The 19,193-nt window shown below is 36.9% G+C and overlaps 1 long non-coding RNA gene across 20 annotated transcripts; it reads right to left on the reverse strand.

Moving 5' to 3' along the window:
- Positions 1 to 1,472: 1,472 nt before the first annotated feature.
- On the reverse strand, positions 1,473 to 6,000 carry LOC113356856. 20 transcript variants are annotated; one of them, XR_003363247.1, is made up of 10 exons: positions 5,530 to 5,998; positions 5,170 to 5,365; positions 4,937 to 5,013; positions 4,561 to 4,738; positions 3,961 to 4,338; positions 3,690 to 3,755; positions 2,949 to 3,103; positions 2,544 to 2,710; positions 1,942 to 2,156; positions 1,473 to 1,843 (listed from the first exon to the last, which is right to left on the reverse strand). It is a non-coding gene; the product is annotated as an uncharacterized LOC113356856 (long non-coding RNA). The 20 variants fall into 20 exon arrangements; XR_003363252.1 differs by having other exon boundaries at positions 3,961 to 4,088; positions 5,530 to 5,997; XR_003363259.1 differs by having other exon boundaries at positions 3,694 to 3,755; positions 4,141 to 4,206; positions 5,530 to 5,997.
- Positions 6,001 to 19,193: the final 13,193 nt, after the last annotated feature.

Here is a 19,193-nt window from a genome sequence, read left to right on the forward strand (position 1 = left end):
GTTAAATTTATTTAGAAATATATTTTTTTTTTTAGACGCTTATCTTTTATGATACTTGATGACTGATTTTGGTAGAAAAAGTATTGCCTGCCTAATCTGGAATCTGACTTTGTAGTTACGAACAAACTTATAAATCGATTAATAAACTTTATCAGGATTATATTTTATAAATATAGTAATATACTTGGTATGTAAGCAAACATAATAAAATCTACCTTCAGTTTCACATGGATATTATAGTATTTTGTTTGAACGAATACACTGGAGTATGTCTTGCTGTTTAGACCTACGATTAATGCGACGCTGACAAATTATGGAGCTGGGGTAGGTTGGTGAGTATCGGATTATTTTCTTTAATGATGATGCGTTTTAACAGTAATTCATTATGAACTTTGTGACGGATAATAGTATGTTAATATCCCTTTAATAACTTAAAATATAACTAGATTTTGTGCCCGTGCTACGCTCGGGCATTTTCGTTCTTTTAGTCATATTTTTTATTAGGTGTCGTGGGGTTGCGCCTCGCCCCATCATGATACTTTTTTGATTGGGTGTGGCTCGGCTTCGCCTCGCCCTTCGCGATCCTTTTTGATTAGGAGTGGTTTCGCCCCGCCTCGCCTCGCCCCGTCTCGATTTGGTAAATCTCGAGTTCGCCTCTCCTTGCCCCGTCCTGATTTGAATTGGTAAAGCTCGGCTTCGCCTCGCCCCGTCCCGATTTGAATTGGTAAAGCTCGGCTTCGCCTCGCCCGGTCCCAATTTGGTAAAGTTCGGCTTCGGTCTCGCCACGTCCCGATTTGATGTGGTAAAGCTCGGCGTCGCCTCGCCTTCCCCCATCCTGATTTGATTTAGTGTGGCGAGGCGACACTTAGGATTTATGATTTGGTTGACCATATTATATATGAAGATAAGATTTAAATTTAAACATGAAGATAAAATTGAGGTGTAAGAGATACACAATACCAAAAATATATACCGTTAGGTTCCATCATAATCGTACTTATACGGTTCAATGATGATTAAAAATGTACAACCGTCGATAAGTCATGATTTCTTTATTAGTAATATAGATTTGAGAGCATAATTAAGAGTATATTGGTCATAGGTAGTGGTCGAACTTAGGGTGAGTTAATCTTCCAGCCCGTGAATATGACTTCCACTAATCAAAAGTTCAAAATTTATCCACCGCCCAATTCACCATCAGCCATTAAGAAATGAGTTGATAATACTTATATTTAACCTCAACCCGTTCCACATGTATCATGCCCAATAAGGTTTACACGGTCTTCTGAAATGCAACTGAGGATTTATCCGGGGTGTATGTAATACCACTACAATTGTAAAGAAAAGATAACTTGGAAAGAAAAAGGTAGAAGGATAGTAATATATGTAGAAATTGTAGATTTTGGTGAAAATTTCTTTGTATATAATGGCAACTATCAGTGGCGGAACAGGGATTTGAATCTAAGAGGGGCTTCAAGAAAAAAATTTCATATATATGGGCTGGCTTCACCATATTAACCAAAAGAATTTGTTTGAGGGTGGCTTAAGCCATCCCATGCTGGGCTGTAGTTTCGCCCCTGGCAACTATGTTTACTCAAAATATTAAGTGGAAGCTTTTTTGTCTGTGCAGTCAATCCGATAGTCTAGCCTTAGAATTGGTAATTTTAACTTCCTGCCGAATTGGAATTTACATCTCAAACTAAAGGGAATCAGTCAATGTGCAATGAACTAAAATTTTAAAATATCATGCAACTACTTATACCAACTGAAAGTGATCATCGTAATCCCACTGACATGGCCTTCAGAATCCAATAACTCAGAACTACCACCAACGACTTCATTTCTGAAAATATAAAGTGAGAAAACAGAACATTAATGACAAAACATGGAAGGCACTTAGTATTAACAGATAACATGCCATTACAGTGAAGGATTATATACCTTTCTTGATCTTTGTATGCACTTCATTGTTTGTTCCTCTGGATTGACAACAGATCGAGATACCAGTTTGCTAATACAGAAGTGCTTGATGCCTCTGCTCAGGTGGAAGGCTTATGACCTGCCAAAGGTGTGCCTTCTCCATATTCGATGTGGACGTTGACTCTGACCTAATTGGCCAGTGGGAACAAATTACCTTTAGGCAGGAGTTCACAAACCTAAAAACAAAAAGAAAACAAAAAAGTAACTATTGCAGTCAAAATTACTCTTAATGCCATAAAATCATTTTGCAAGAGTAGAGCACACGCTTCACTAAAAAATTAGTTGGTACTGCATTACTGCTATTTCTTTCTGAAAGTTTCAGCATGCCTGATTACTTTCTCTTCAACACAAAAAATATATATGTACTTACAGATAGAAGTTAGTAATTGTAGCCAGAAATAGCTGACCTTTTTAAGCGGCTATGATGTTTTAACTTTCAAGTACATGAAATTCATATAGTGTGATCAATTAAAGTATTAGATTGAGTTATTCTGAAATGATGGGTAAAGGACACAATTAAGTTGCCTCTCTAAGAATCAAAAATAATAAAAAAGATAATATACCTTGTGAAAAGTTGTTTGAGATTTCTTAGACTTCAAAATTTGAGCAAACCCAATATGTCATAGGAGATATACATACTGCTGCTTCCTGTAAACATGAATCTTAAAGTCTCAAATGGGATTGTGGAAGAAAAATCCATGACGAACCAACTTGCCACTTTGTCAGGTACCTGCAGAAGCATATGTAGACATTTTAAGATCAATTACAATATTAATATTTATCCAAACAATGACTAATTTTTTTCTACATGCGCTATTTGATTACTTAAACACAGCTGTGATATGCATTATTTGAGTTTATGTTCTTAGAATGCATCATTGAATAGTCCCCACTTAACATATCTGCATAATGCAATGAATTTGCAAAACCTTGGGAATTCCGTGAGATACTTTTCGATTGGAACAAACCGTTGTTAATCTTCATATCGCTACTTCAAGAACCCCTCATCCATCATTGATTAGTTTGTTTGCATGATTTGTATGTCGATCTCCTGAAGAAACAGGTATACTTAAAAGAAAATATATATGAAGTGGATACCTTGTACAGGTTGCCGTATCAAAACCTGTAAAAGAGATGTGTTTGGTGTCAAAGCAGATATTGGATTAAGTTCTCTTTTTCTATGTTCCCTTTCAGCCGTCATTTGTTTTATAATCCAAAGAAAAATATTATTTTTTGTTTCAGAATCCTATTAATATGTTTTTGTAGCTAAGAAAAGCGAGTAAAGGTAAATAGAAAGCCTAGATAACACTGGTTTGATTAAGAATAGTCGCCACCTTTAGGCCTAAACCTTGCTTGCATGAGGATGATCCCTCCAACACTGGATCCCATATCATTTTACATTTTTAAGAGACCCCGAGAGGTAATACCAACTAAATGATTATGGAATAAGTGTTGGTAGTAAAAAACCTAGGAGAGAACCAATAAATAGGCATAAGAACTAATAGACTCTTCGATTTAATTTCTAGCCAAGGGAAATGGAAGTTTTAAGACATTCTAGAAGTTGCATATTACAAAAATGAAACAACATCTCAAGTGAAACAATATCTAAACTGTCAACCTAAGTAAATGACTTAGGTCATAAAAGAACTAAGAGCAACCACTGAACTATTGATTTGCATTATATAATATACAAAAAGAAGGGATTCTACCAACCCATGGAGACTGCTTTGGAACCCATATGGAGCATTTTTTCAAGAATTGTAGCGCATATCAGTCTGTAAGAAAACATCAAGAAATTAGTAGCAGTCTATTGCATCCCTATTGTGTCTGAATACTTGACATAGACAAAGTAATAGACAATGTAGCACTTGTACTCTCAGTCAGGTAATAAGTAAATATCCTTTTATTTTATATCCCATGCATGGATTTTTCTTATACAAACACAACCTAGAACTGAAACAAAAAAGAGGGTTTCCTAACCTCGATGCACATGATTGATTCCATCGGAAATTAGAGCAGGTTAAGAACTTGGTTTGCTCAAGTGTATGAAACAGAAAGTGTCAAATACTAATACCTAATTGCTTCACTGGATCAATTCGATTACAAACCTGAAAAATTGCAAAAAAAAAAACAAAACACACACAAAAAAATTGAGCACACCTGCTAAGCAAACAACAAACGCACATCAGCCCGAACAATTATAACTTCAGGAGCCATCCATTATGGCTGCAAAAAATACCAAAGTATAGACTTTGATGATCCAGTAAAGAAAAGGAAAGAAAAGGAAAGAAAAGAACTAAGGCAGTGTATCGAACTGTGTTACCGTTCCTTCCCCGACAACATCATTCACATCATTATCTAATAAATCAATGAATAATTATTCTTTGGGTTACAACTTCATCAAATGTAACGCGGGACAGGGACGCACAGTAGCGGAAGCAAACATATGATCATTTTATACGAACCTCAATCCAAGTATTTGGGTTAAAAAAACGGGTTAAAAAAATGGCCCCCTGAAAACTATAGAATGATACAAACTCGAATATGTAGCTTTTCTAACAGTAAGCTTATTGGCCATACCTCTGCTAAACTGAACTGGGCATATCTACCCATCCTTAAGGCAAGTTCGTAGCGTACCACCATCACCTGCCAAGGATTCGAGAATGATAGATATAGATACTAAAAGAAAACCCAGATAAGTTAATGGTGCCCAAATCTGTAGGTCTTTTCTAGGAGTGGAAGGTCTTCCAGAATCACCCTGCAAACAAAAAAGGCAAACAAAAAAGATTAGCTAGAACCTTTAGTTAAACAAAGTTGTACATGTATGTGCTTGCTGAACTACGGACGATGAGTTGGAGACTCAAACGTTCACGGATCAGTCAAATATTAATCCTGAACCTCTTCCATTCAAAAAGTTTTTTTCTTAGATGTAAAACAGTAGAAGTCTAAAATTTACCTTCAACTTCTTATTTATGTCTTGTGTTCCAATTCCCATCTTAGACCTACAGATTATCTCAACACGATCCCTAGGTGCTGTCAAAATATATATTTACAGGATATCATATGCATACAATGGTACAACGAAAGATCACGATACAACGAAAGATCAAAATGTAATTTCACTCCATGTTCATATCAAATGCAAGAATTAATCTTAAATTAAAACTAAAAATGTGCTTCACCATTTACCTGAATGTTACCACAATGATGCATGTGAGCTCCCTTCTCCAGATTGTGCAAGAGCATCACAGACAATTATCACCTTAAATATGGAGTACAAAACTCCCTTCTCCAGATTCCTATCATATAATTGAGCACAAAACCGAATTCCAAGGACATAAACAAAACCCTCTTTTCATTATAGAGCTTACAAATTTCTATCACCCTGCAAATGAAAAAGTTCTGAAAAATTAAAGATAATAAAATAAAATAAAATAAAGATTTCCCTAATTTTTACTCAAACCCAAAAAATCATCCTTAATTTTTGAATGAACAAAAAAGAGGAAAGATCAACAAACAGCTAAATAAGTAAAGACTTGATTTTTATACCTTAAATTTTCAGGAAATCAACGGGAAATCAGAAAATCTCAGAAGGAAGATGCTATTGCACATGTTGATTTGTTGACGTCGTTTGAAGATTAGGGATAGGAAACAAATAAGAATCAGTCTTAGCTGCTCTTCCCAAAACCAAACCCTAGTTTCTGAAATTCTTCAATTGTCTTAACTTAATCATCAATCTCAGTTCCCAATAACCCTTATCAATTTCACCTCCGATTCCCCCTTAAGTTTCATCATCAATTTCTTCTTAAACCCTAAATCACCAAACACCGATCGAAATATCATCCATAAGAACATCAACTCTTTTGTCTATGGCATAACTGGTGGATTAGGAAATCACCGTTCAACGTAGGTTAGGAAATCACCGTTCTCAATAACCCTTTTCTCAGTTTATGACGAAGAAGAAGCAAACCCTAATGTTTTTCTTTTTCTTTATTTTCGTTTTTTATTTAATTCTTTTTTCTTTTGGGATAATAAATAAAAAAGATTCTTTATTTTGTGAAGAAAAAGCCTTGTTTTTCTCTTCTTTGAGGAAAAGTGAAACCGAACAATTCTGTGAGAGGGTGACGGTCACCGTTCAACGTGGAGCCTAAGGAGCTTAGGATTTTAAAGGAGTTAGATATGGAAGGGTCACACTCCACTCATTGCCAATTAGTTTTGAGTTGGATGTCTGTAGACTTTAATTTGGTATCAGAACTAGGCCCGTGTGTGAGTAGGCCCAACGGTCACCACACAACATAGGTCCACGTGTTAGACCCAATAAGGCTACACGTGAGGGGGGTGTGAAGGATAATAATCCCACACTGTTAATATCTGGAAGGATCACTCCACTCATTGCTAATTGGTTTTGAGTTGGATGTCTATACACTTTAATTCACTTAGCAGACCCACGATCCACCCTCAAGCAATTATCATAACATTAAGAACGTTCTGGGAATCTTCCTCACGATGTTACAAAGGGTCAACGACTCGGTAAAAGCCCAACCTTTATGTTCATTTCGGTGTATGATGACGAGCACATATGCGTTTTAGGAATTCACAAAGTAAGAGCAAGCATTAAGGGAGACGGGCTCCATCTTTCTTCTCGGCATATAACACGAAAATGTCAAATACAAAATGTCGACCAAAACCACAAAATCTTGTGATTTTTCTATTTGGATAAGCTCACCAGCAGACTACAGACCTGTAGTGTTATGCAACACTTCTTGTAAGCTTATGGATTGGAAAATGAAGTCTCTCCTTAACAAGGTTATTTCTCCTCTCCAGTCAGTTTACGTTCCACATAGACTCTCTCGCACATAAAATAATACACACTCTGAATAGGAAAAAGAAGGGTGAAAGCTATCTAGCTTTAAAGCTAGATATGTAGAAAGCCTTTGATAGGCTTTAATGGAGATAAATGGTGCTCACTCATCTATCGGTGTATTTCTACTACAAAAATATGCTTGCTTCTCAATGGCTCACCATGTATGCCATTTAAACCTACGAGAGGAATATGTCAAGGATACCATATTCCTCGGTATCTTTTCATTGTTGCTATGGAGGCTTTCTCTAGGGCAATGGTTGCAGCTAATAATTCAAAAGCTATTAGTGGTATCAAAATAGCTAGAAGAGCCCCCCAACAAGCCACTTACTCTTCGCGGATGACTACTTAATTTTGTCAAGGCTAATCTCGACTATATCAGATGTCTGCAATGCATTCTACAAGATTTCAGTGTATGTTCTGGTCAGCTTCTTAACCATCAAAAGTCTAGCATATCCTTCAGTCGTAACCTCATCCCTTCTGCTGCTGCCGACATTATTTGCATGCTTCAGGTGAAAAGAATGAATCCCGATGAGAAATATCTAGGCATTCCTCTCTTTTTAAACAAGAACAAGAAGATTTTCCTCAACAACCTTATAGACAATATGTTGAGAAGGTTATCTAAGTGGATGGGTAAAACCCAGTCCCAAGCTGGCAGATCTATCATAGGGAAGAATGTGCCAAACACCATATCTCTCCATCAGATGCCCTCTTTCAAACTCCCTGAAGATACAATTAATAAGATGAACTCTATTCAACTTCGATTCTGGTGGAACAAACCGGACGAAAAGTTTTTTTTTTTCTCACTGCTTGGTCTAGTGTGTGTAAATCACTCGAAGATGGTGTTTTAACTTTTAGAGATTTGAAATGTTTCAACCATGCACATCTCGCAAAGTTAACATGGAGGCTTTGTATTGTGGGTTGGATCTATCAGAGCTAAATACTTTAAAAAACATAATCCTCTTCATGCCCCTAAACAGGCAGCCTCTACGTGGTCTTGGAAGAGTATCAGTTCAAAGCTTAAGTTTATAAAGCAGTTCAGTTTTTGGTCACCGGGTGACGATAAATATTACATGATAATAGTCCTCCTACTTCATCTCACACTGTCAACAATCCTGGTTCTTACACTTATGTTTCAGAAGTAATCGATGAAAAAATAAAATGTTGGAAACAAGAGCTAGTTAACAACCTGTTTGATCAAGATACTGGATAGAAGATCTTGCACACGAGAATCACATTCAACAGTGAAGAGAAGTTGATATGGACATTGACTAAGAATGGTCCCTTTACTGTAAAACCAGCATATCATGCACTATAAAATCTGAAGCATCATAATGGTGAAGTCTCACATCCATCCACTGCAAACAATATCTGGAGAGAAATATGAGATTTAGACACTATACCTAGAGTTAAAATCTTTATATGGAAGTGTGTTAAGGACATCAATCCTTGAAAAGAAAGACTAAGCAGAAGATTGCCTCAAGAAGATGTTATTGCACCAGATGCAAGAGTAGCACATAAACTACCATGCACATCCTTACCGAATATCCTTAAGCAAGGGAAGTGTGGTTTAGTGCAGGATTTATAATTGATATGTCTCAAGGGATTCTCCTAAGGAATGGGTTGCAACATGGTTTCGATGCCCTGATAGCAACATGATTGATAGTTACAGTCAAGTTTATGTATATTAGGATAAAAGTAAAGAGAAGAGAAGAAGAGGGTTTAGGAGAATTGTTCTTTGTATTCAATATTTTCCATAGTGCATATTACAAAGCATCGACCATTTATATATACATACAGACTTTGTAGAATTCTAAAAATACGTAAAGACTTGTAATACAAGTATTTACTAATGTTAAACTTTCCCAGAATACAAGACATTCTATGTATAAGAAGTTCTAGAATATTACGTAACTGATGTTGTCCTAACACCCTCCCGCAAGCGCAACGTCTTGAACCGTTAGCTTGAGTCTTAGAGAAGAAAACCTGTCTTTAGGAAGAGGTTTTGTAAATATATCTGCCACTTGATCTTTTGAAGAAATAAATCGAACATCTAGCTTTTTAGAAGCAACTTGATCACGAACAAAATGATAGTCTATTTCTATGTGTTTTTTTCGAGCATGAAATATGGTATTAACAGTAAGGTATGTAGCTCCAAGATTATCACACCATAGAACATGTGGAGACTTAGTCGATACTTGTAATTCTGAAAGAAGAGATTGAATCCACATGATTTCAGCAGGAGAAATAGCAAGACCACGATATTCAACTTCAGTACTCGAACGAGACACTGTCTTTTGTTTACGAGCACTCCAAGAAATAATATTACCTCCCAGAAAAATACAATAACCACTAGTAGAACGACGATCTTCCAAAGAATCAGCCCAATCTGAATCCGTATAAGCAGTGAAAGATAATTGCAAAGTGTTGGCAGGTTTAAGAAAAATTCCAAAAGTAGAAGTATCTTTCAGATAACGTAATATACGTTTAACTAAACTCCAATGATATTCCGTTGGAGCATGCATGAACTAACAAACTTTATTAACTGCATGAGCTAAATCAGGACGAGTAAATGTCAAGTATTGCAATGCACCAACGATACTTCTATATTCTGTAGCATCAGTTATTAAAGTGTTACGATCAGACGATATATCTCCAGTTGTGCTGAGTGGGGTTTTAATTGGTTTGACGCCGTCCATTTTTTCTCTAATAAGAAGATCATGAACATATCTCCTTTGTGTGAGAAATAACCCAGAAGATGTACGTTTTGCTTCTATTCCGAGAAAGTAAGATAAGGGACCAATATCTTTAATTGCAAACTCAGTTTGTAAAGAAGTACGAATAGATTGCAACCCTGAGGAACTGGATCCAGTAAGAATAATATCATCAACGTAAACTAGTAAGAAAACAATACCAGTGTCATCACGTCGAATAAAGAGTGAAGAATCACATTTAGAAGCAACAAATCCATTTTACAATAAGAAGGTACTGAGTCGATGGTACCAGACACGTGGGGGTTGTTTCAATCCATAAAGAGATCGATTTAGTTTACAGACATATGTAGGAAAATTGGGATCAATATATCCTGGTGGTTGTTTCATGTAAACTTCCTGTTCAAGATTGCCATGTAAAAAGGCATTTTGAACATCAAATTGATTAATAGGCCAGTTATGAGAGAGTGCCAGTGTGAGAATTACTCGTATAGTACAAGGCTTTACAACTGGACTATAGGTTTCACCATAATCAACACCTTCATGTTGGTTATATCCTTTTGCCACTAAGCGAGATTTATGGCGTTCAATAGAACCATCTGCTTTCCTTTTAATACGATAAACCCATTTACAACCAATAAGATTCATAAAAGGATGATAAGGTACTAGAGTCCACGTACAATTTTGAAGTAATGCATTGTATTCATTATCGGAAGCTTCACGCTAGTCTGGAATTGCCTGAGCTTGTGAATAACTGGTTGGTTCAAGTTGAGAGTCAGCTACAAGAGCATATTTAGACGTACTTGGTTTAAAAATCCCATCTTTAGCTCGAGTAACCATTGTTAGAGCATTGCTTGGTCGAACTCGCATGCGTTGCTATCTCAAGCATGTTTGTCAATATTAGTGATCAAAACTATAAGTCTTGATTACTAGCCTATTAGAGATAAGGTCTTGGATTAGGATAGAAAGTGTAGTTGAGCTCAAGACTCCATGGCAATCATCATATAAGACGAAGGACTACTCAAGGAACTGGTGGATCTTCATCGACTAAAAGGTATGTGGAGACTTGAACTTATCTGTCACTCAAAAGTCTATTTACTCTATCTCCTACTCTTGAGACAAAAGTCGTTTTAATATATAGACTTTCATTATACACATTTGCTATTTCGAGCCGAGTTTATCTCGCATATCTATTTCTCGAAATGTGTGTTGGTAAGCTTTCGCTTTAACCGAATTCATCTTTACCAAGTGACGAAAGTCATGTTATGTTTCAATCACTTTGAAAATTGCTCTGACGAAAAATGGTCTTGTAGATGGTGGATTTTCGACAAAGGCTAAAATCGTAAACCCATAATCCTACGTACTCCTGATCCAGCAATCAGATGAGTATTGAGGCTCATGTCTCTTATCGAAAGCATGAAAGATTCATGCCGCGAGAATCTCTGACTGAGAATACTGTCTCTCAGAGTATATGTATATGTGTAGTCTCTCAACTGAGGCAACAACATATCTCATAAATACTGAGCAATTTCAGTAAATACTTATATATAGAATCGAAAGATTGGACGACTCCTATACAGCTTGTCTGCTAGTATAGAGCAATAACGTCTTCAGGATGTAACAATGTTTTCTATGACTATATAAAAGAAATATGATGCTTCAACAAGCTCATATCACTCAATTCCTGAGTAATTAATGCTCCTAGACGACCGTACTAGTATAGAGCCCTCAATTAATTATTCCTAAATCATTAGATTCATTAACTGAATCCCTGGAAAAATATTCTAGGTTTTTCATAATATTTCGTTACTTCAATTCATGGTTCTTCCCAGCAGAATTCCGTGAGTTAATAATAAATATTCAACACACGGGCATCTGAGCCACTATCGAGTAAGCCCCGACCAAAATGGTGCAAGTGTACTTAGCAATAATGCACTAACAAGCATCTGAATGCACGAACGAGCATTCCAAATTACGAAGGAACGATGAACCTATGCAAAATAGGAACGAAATAATAAATAATAAAATATTAATCAAGGCGCTGGGGGACTGGGCCCACCGGCCGGCCGGCCGTACCATGGCCAATCCCACGCCCAATTTTATATCTTATCATATTTTCATTATTTTCCTTGATTTCGTGAAAATCCCTTCATTTGATCCTTCGTTTAAAGGAAACTCCTCAGTTTCATGGTGTTTCCTTCGCATCAAGGAAATAATATAAAATTGGTAAAGGTGTCATGGGACCATGTCTACTAGCCGGCCGGCTATGCCCTAGTCATGGCCGGTCCCACACTTCATGATTCCTCATTATTTTATTATTATTTCCCTAATCTCATGAAAACTCCTTAATTTCATGATTTTTTCTTAAAGCCATGAAAAATAATATAAATTAGGGAAACTCGTGGGACCGGGCCCTAGCTGGACGGTCATGCCCTAGCCGGTCCCACGCGCCCCTTTATTATATCATTATTATTTTATGTTTCCTTCATCCCATGAAATTCCTTGGTTTCATGATGTTTCCTTCAAATTATGAAAATTCCTTCAAATCATGAAATAATACATAAAATTAGGGAAAAACTCACGAGACCGGCCCCCTGCCGGCCGACCATGCCCAAGCCGGTCCCACACACCCTTATTTTATTATTATTAATATTATTTGTTTTCTTCATCTCATGGAAACTCCTTGATTTCAACAAAACTCTTTAGTTTCAACAAACTCCTTGATTTTATGATATTTCCATAAAATCATGAAAAAATATAATAAAATTAGGAAAATGCTATGGGACGGGCTCATTGGCCGGAGACCATGTCTTGGCCATAGCCGGTCCCACACTTTATGATCCTTCATTTTTATTATTATTTTTCCTTCATCTCATGAAGTTTCCTCAGTTTCAGCAAAAATCCCTGATTTCTTCATATTTTCCCAAATGATTGCTCAAACGCACATCAAAAAATATCAAAACTCTCAGGACTGAGACACGAAAACTTTGGTGACGCGAGCATACTACCTTGACCGACCAAGGTTGGCTCTTTAGCTTGCAGGAGGCCGGTCCCATATATTTTCATCATTTGACCTAATTTGTTGACATTAGGTTCAAACTCTTCCAAACAATTTTGGAACTTCATAAAACGATTGTCACACAGTCCCGTGACCAACCAGGGGCGTTTTTCATGATCCCTTGGTCGGTCCTTCATCTCTTCAGAATTTATTAGGTTTTATCACCTAAGGTTCAGACGAACATTGTTTGAATAAATTATTAAACCAGCATTTAATCATCTTTTCACCAACTGGTCTTCAAGAGACTTTGGTATATTGTTTACTCGAGCATCTGGGCGCTACATGGTCGATCCATCATCCCATGTATCCGGTCCCTCCTTTACTCCGTGGTTGATTTTCAATAAATCATCAATTGATCAAAATTAGGGTTTCGAATCCAAAGCTCTGCAAAATATAATTCTGAGCAGTTTCAAACACTAATAATTTTATGTTGATCCCGTGATCAACATTCTAATACTCGGTTCCAGTATTTTAACTTTATATTTTATTTGGTCCTGTTACCAATAATTCATCAAACGAGCAACATTTGCTCAAATGAGCGATATTTGCTCAGACTAAGGAATATTGGTTCAACTATCAATATTCAACAATCCATCGAATGAGCAATATTTGCTCAACTTAACTATCAACATTTACTTGAGAATCATACGTCTGCCTCAACAGACACGTTCAATTCATGAGTCTCAGAATATTTCCAAATCACGTTCGACTCAGCAATACAAGGACTCATCGTCACATGAAGTCAGCAACTGACTAACTAAATACACGTCTGCTTTGCAGACTCCACAATCATGAGACATTAATCGTGTTACATGGGGGGATATTAACTAGGGTTTTGGTCTGGCGGTCTAAGGAACGTGTGTTCATACACAATATGAGAATGTGAGAAAGTCGTGCAATCAGTTGACGGAGTTAGCAGAGTAGTGGGTATAAAATCAATCAAGTCTCCGCATGATGAGCAACTGGTTTTAACACGATTTCCACTTCCCCACTCTTTGACACCAGCAACTGTCACACTTCATGGGATCAAAGTGTTTACAATTCTAGCAATATAAATAAGTCTCTGAATCCTGATTGAAAACAAGAATAATCTCACGTCGAACAGACAACAAGAGATTAACAGCTCGACATCTGAGCAATTACTCTCAACAGAGCAAATTCAATCAGTCAGAACTTATCTTATTTCAGAACACACAACACACCTACACTTTTCGATCACCATTGATCTCACACATTTCTCAGCTTCCCTCCTACAGATCGACCCATCCTCTCTTGTGACCGAATTTACTCTGGAACGACTATTGTCTTGGTTTAGGCCAGAGTACTACAGATTGATCTCTCGAATTTAAAGAAATCCCTTCTTGCAGTGCATCTGTGTGAGGTTTGACAGTTTGCTCGGTTCAAGGAGTTTCCTCCGCACGGTCGTCTCCTCAATTCCGTAAAAACCAGCAACTCGTTTGCCCCATCTACAGGTCTGTGAATAACGACTATATAACGTTCTCTGAGAATGTTTCAATGGTTGAAATGAGAGTTTAGATTACATAGCCATTGGTAGGATATAAGCATTGTTGTGGAAACACATATATGTATAAGTCCTTATTCCTTCAACCAAAGTTTGCGAACTTTATTGATCAAGAGAAATGAAAGTAGCGTGAGCCAAGTCCGCTAACTCAGTCCGCGAACTTGCGGAACTTCTCGGCCCAAGATTTTCTGCTGGAGTTTGTGTACTCCTTCCATGAGCTTAAGTCCGCGAACCCAGTCCGCGAACTTGAGCAGGTTATATCTAAAGTCGGTTGTTCTTGAACTAATGTTTAAACAAACTAAGGAATGCTTTTGCAAACCATGGATATAAAGTTCATGAACCGATTCGAGTGAATCAAACCGATTTTGCTTGTGTAGTTACATAAGATTTCCTTGCAATTGAACAACTCTCTAACTAGTTCATTTGAGTCATTTGAACTAGTTATGGTGAAGAAGAATAAGGTTGATATGAGAGTAATCATATGGCTAACCATTTGGTTGAATTGTTGAACCAACAAATGTTAATGTTTGAGTACGATTCATAAACCCAAAATTGGACATTTCATTTGTGTGTGACAAGCTAAGTTTTCGATCTAACGGTTGAAATATTAGCTTGAATCTAATCAGGTTTTCATCTAACAGTGAATATTGAATGCTTTGTTACTAAGCTAACATTGATTACAAACCCTGATTTGAAAGTGTATATAAGGGAGAACTCTAACAACTGGGAAACCTAATCCCCACACATTCTGTGTGATACTAGTTGTGCTAAGCTAGAGTCGATTCTCCTTTAACCTTTGGTTTCTTCTTCTAAACCAGGTTAACGACTTAAAGACTTCATTGGGATTGTGAAGCCAGACCGATACTACTTTTCTTGTAGTTGTGTGATCTGATCTTGCATCTTTTATCGTACAAGTACAATTGTAATAATTGGCTTGAGATTGACATCTCCGATAGTAAAGATAAAAAGTAATCACAAACAAACTTCGTCTCATCGTTTGTGATTCTGCAATATTTTTTTCGCTGCGTCGATTAAGATTATTATGAGGTGATTGATAATACTAAGTTCTTCTTCGGGAATATAAGTCTGGTATTATTGATTGGTTCCTGTTCACCTTGATTTATCAAAAGACGGAACAAAACTCGTAGGTATATTCGTGGGAGACGGATTTATTTATTATCGTAGACTTTTCTGTGTGATACAGACTTGTTTATTAAAGTCTTCGACTTTGGGTCATAGCAACTCTTAGTTGTGGGTGAGATCAGCTAAAGGAATCAAGTGCGCAGTATCCTGCTGGGATCAGAGGCGTAGGAGCATAACTGTACCTTGGATCAGTGTGAGATTGATTGGGGTTCAACTACAGTCCAGACCGAAGTTAGTTTGGAGTAGGATAGTATCTGTAGCGGCTTAATACAGTGTGTGTTCAAAATGGACTAGGTCCCGGGGTTTTTCTGCATTTGCGGTTTCCTCGTTAACAAAATTCTGGTGTCTATGTTATTTCTTTTCCGCATTATATTTGTTTATATAATTGAAATATCACAAGTTGTGCGTTGTTCAATCAATTAAAATATCTGACCTTTTTGGTTGTTGATTTAAATTGATTGACACTTGGATATTGGTCTTTGGTACCATCCAAGTTATCTCTCTTTGATAAAGACTCGCACATTTCTATTTGCTTGAGTAAAGATCAAATCGAGAGATTGAGATATAAAATCTTTGATATGCTTTTAATATAGATTGAGTCTGACTGTCTAGTTGATTCTCTATGAAAGTATATTGGAGTTTTTCCATACAGATTGCTAAGAGAAATATTGGGTGTGGTTGTTAGACCCCCGTTTTTTCAATTTGTTATTAGAGCAGGCAAACACGTTCAAGACCTTACAAGTCTGTGTTTGTAGCGATCTGACTCTATGAACAGAGGTGTTATCTCAATTAACGTACCACCAGTCTTCGATGGCTCAAATTACTTATGGTGGAAAATTGTTATGCGAGCTTTTCTTCAAGCGCATGATTTTCAATCATGGGTATATGTTGTTAATGGCTATGATCCTCCCATTGTGGCAGTTGGAGATGTAAACGTTCCCAAACCTGTTGGTGAATACAACCCTGGTGAGATACTTGCTGCAAAGCAAAACTCCGACGGTTTAAATGCGATCATACATGCCATTACCCCAAATCTTCAGCATCATGTGACTAATTTCACTAAGTCACAAGAAGCTTGGGATATCTTGGAAACCTTATTCGAAGGTAACTCAAGTGAAAAGGAAGCTAGGCTTCAAAACCTTAATTCCGATTGGGAAAACCTTCGTATGGCAGATGAAGAAACATTTGATGAGTTTAATCACAAAGTGTCTGAAATTGTTAATGCATCTTTTGCATTGGGTAAGACTATTCCTGAAAAGGACATTGTGATGAAAATTCTCAGATCGCTTCCATCTAGATACGATTCTAAGAAGCATGCCATCTTTGAGGGAATTAACCTTGATAATCTTTCCAGAAATACGCTGGTTGGGAAGCTTAAGATCTTTGATCACGAACATTCATCCAAAACTAAGATGTTGCGTTCAAAGCACAAAAGGACACTAAATTACTTGATAAGAGTAAAAAAGTGTATATCTCTGAAGATGATCATTCTGAGACAGATTCATCAGATGAAGATCTTGATAAGTCAGTCTCAATGATCACAAGATAGTTTAGAGATCTTCTGTTGAAGAGAAGTAAACGGTTCTCCAGAGATAAATGTAAAACATCAGTTAAACCTCATAATCGTATTCCTCCTAAAAACAGGGAAACATATGAGACTGATGATGAGGATATGCCTCAGTGCTTTAAGTGTAAAGGATTTGGTCATTTTGCAAACGAGTGTCCAAATCGTAGAAAATACACTGGGAACAAAGGTCTTGCTGCAACTCTTGATGAAATGTCTGATAGCTATGATTCTAATGAAGACGAGAAATCAAGTGTTGCACTTCTTGGTGAAAATATTGATTTTGATAACTGTAGAAATACATACATCAATCTCAATATTCTTTCAGAAGATAATCCAACTAATCTGGAAGAAAAAATTGACCCATTTCTTGGAAACTCTGTTTGTAATGTTTCAGGTTCCACCATGTATCTAGCTTATATCTAAAGTCGGTTGTTCCTGAACCAATGTTTAAATAAACTAAGGAATGCTTTTTCAAACCGTGGCTATAAAGTTCATGAACCGATTCGAGTGAATCAAACTAATTTTGCTTCAATTGTGTCTTGTGTAGTTACATAAAATTTCCTTGCAATTGAACAACTCTCTAACTAGTTCATTTGAGTCATTTGAACTAGTTATGGTGAAGAAGAATAAGATTGATATGAGAGTAATCATATGGCTAACCATTTGGTTGACTTGTTGAACCAACAAATGTTAATGTTTGGGTACGCTTCATAAACCCAAAATTGGACATTTTATTTGTGTGTGACAAGCTAAGTTTTTGATCTAACGGTTGAGAAATATTAGCTTGAATCTAATCAGGTTTTCATCTAACGGTGAATATTGAATGCTTTGTTGCTAAGCTATTACAAACCCTGATTTGAAAGTGTATATAAGGGAGAACTATAGCAACTGGGAAACCTAATCCCCACACATTCTGTGTGATACTAGTTGTGTTAAGCTAGAGTCGATTCTCCTTTAACCTTTGGTTTCTTATTCTAAACCAGGTTAACGACTTAAAGACTTCATTGGGATTGTGAAGCCAGACCGATACTGCTTTTCTTGTAGTTGTGTGATCTGATCTTGCATCTTCTATCGTACGAGTACAGTTGTAATAATTGGCTTGAGATTGATATCTCCGATAGGCAAGATAAAAAGTAATCACAAACAAACTTCGTCTCATCGTTTGTGATTCCGCAATATTTTTTTCGCTGCGTCGATTAAGATTATTGTGAGGTGATTGATAATACTAAGATGTTCTTCGGGAATATAAGTTTGGTATTATTGATTGGTTCTTGTTCACCTTGATTTATCAAAATACGGAACAAAACTCGTAGGTATATTCGTGGGAGACGGATTTATCTATTATCGTAGACTTTTCTGTGTGATACATATTTGTTTATTAAAGTCTTCGACTTTGGGTCGTAGCAACTCTTAGTTATGGGTGAGATAAGCTAAGGGAATCAAGTGCGCGGTATCCTGTTGGGATCAGAGGCGTAGGAGCACAACTGTACCTTGGATCAGCGTGAGATTGATTGGGGTTCAACTACAATCCAGAACGAAGTTAGTTTGGAGTAGGCTAGTGTCTGTAGCGGCTTAATACAGTGTGTGTTCAATATGGACTAGGTCCCGGGGTTTTTCTGCATTTGTGGTTTCCTCGTCAACAAAATTCTGGTGTCTGTGTTATTTCTTTTCCGTATTATATTTGTTTATATAATTAAAATATCACAGGTTGTGCGTTGTTCAATCAATTAGAATATCCGACCTTTTTGGTTGTTTATTTAAATTGATTGACACTTGGATATTGGTCTTTGGTACCATCCAAGTTATCTCTATTTGATAAAGACTTGCATATTTCTATTTGCTTGAGTAAAGATCAAATCGAGAGATTGAGATATAAACTCTTTGATATGCTTTTAACCTAGATTGAGTCTGACTGTCTAGTTGATTCTCTAGAAAGTATATTGGAGTTTGTCCATACAGATTGCTAAGCGAAATATTGGGTGTGGTTGTTAGACCCCCGCTTTTTCAACCATGGGATGGCCTGTAGATACCGAAGTACTTGTAGTAGACAGCGTAGAGTCCTCTTGTACTGACGAACTATCATTAGAAGAAGAAGGAAGTACAGGTTCCAAGTTCGACGACGAATGAAAAGCGTCAGACGAAGTAGCAGTAGGTGATAATTCAGCTTGAGACAAACCGTCTGTTAACAAATTAGAGCTACCAGTTGGTAAATTAGGTGTTATGTCATCACCGGGAAACAATGGAGTATGCCCGAAAGTCTGAGATGAACTCACAAAAAACTGGAAGATCATGCATAGAGGTAGATGTTACCGGAGCATTGGTTGAGGAAGATGGTGTCGACGACGCAACAA

The sequence above is a fragment of the Papaver somniferum genome, chromosome 3 (assembly GCF_003573695.1).
Source record: "Papaver somniferum cultivar HN1 chromosome 3, ASM357369v1, whole genome shotgun sequence".
Classification (NCBI taxonomy): Eukaryota; Viridiplantae; Streptophyta; class Magnoliopsida; order Ranunculales; family Papaveraceae; genus Papaver; species Papaver somniferum.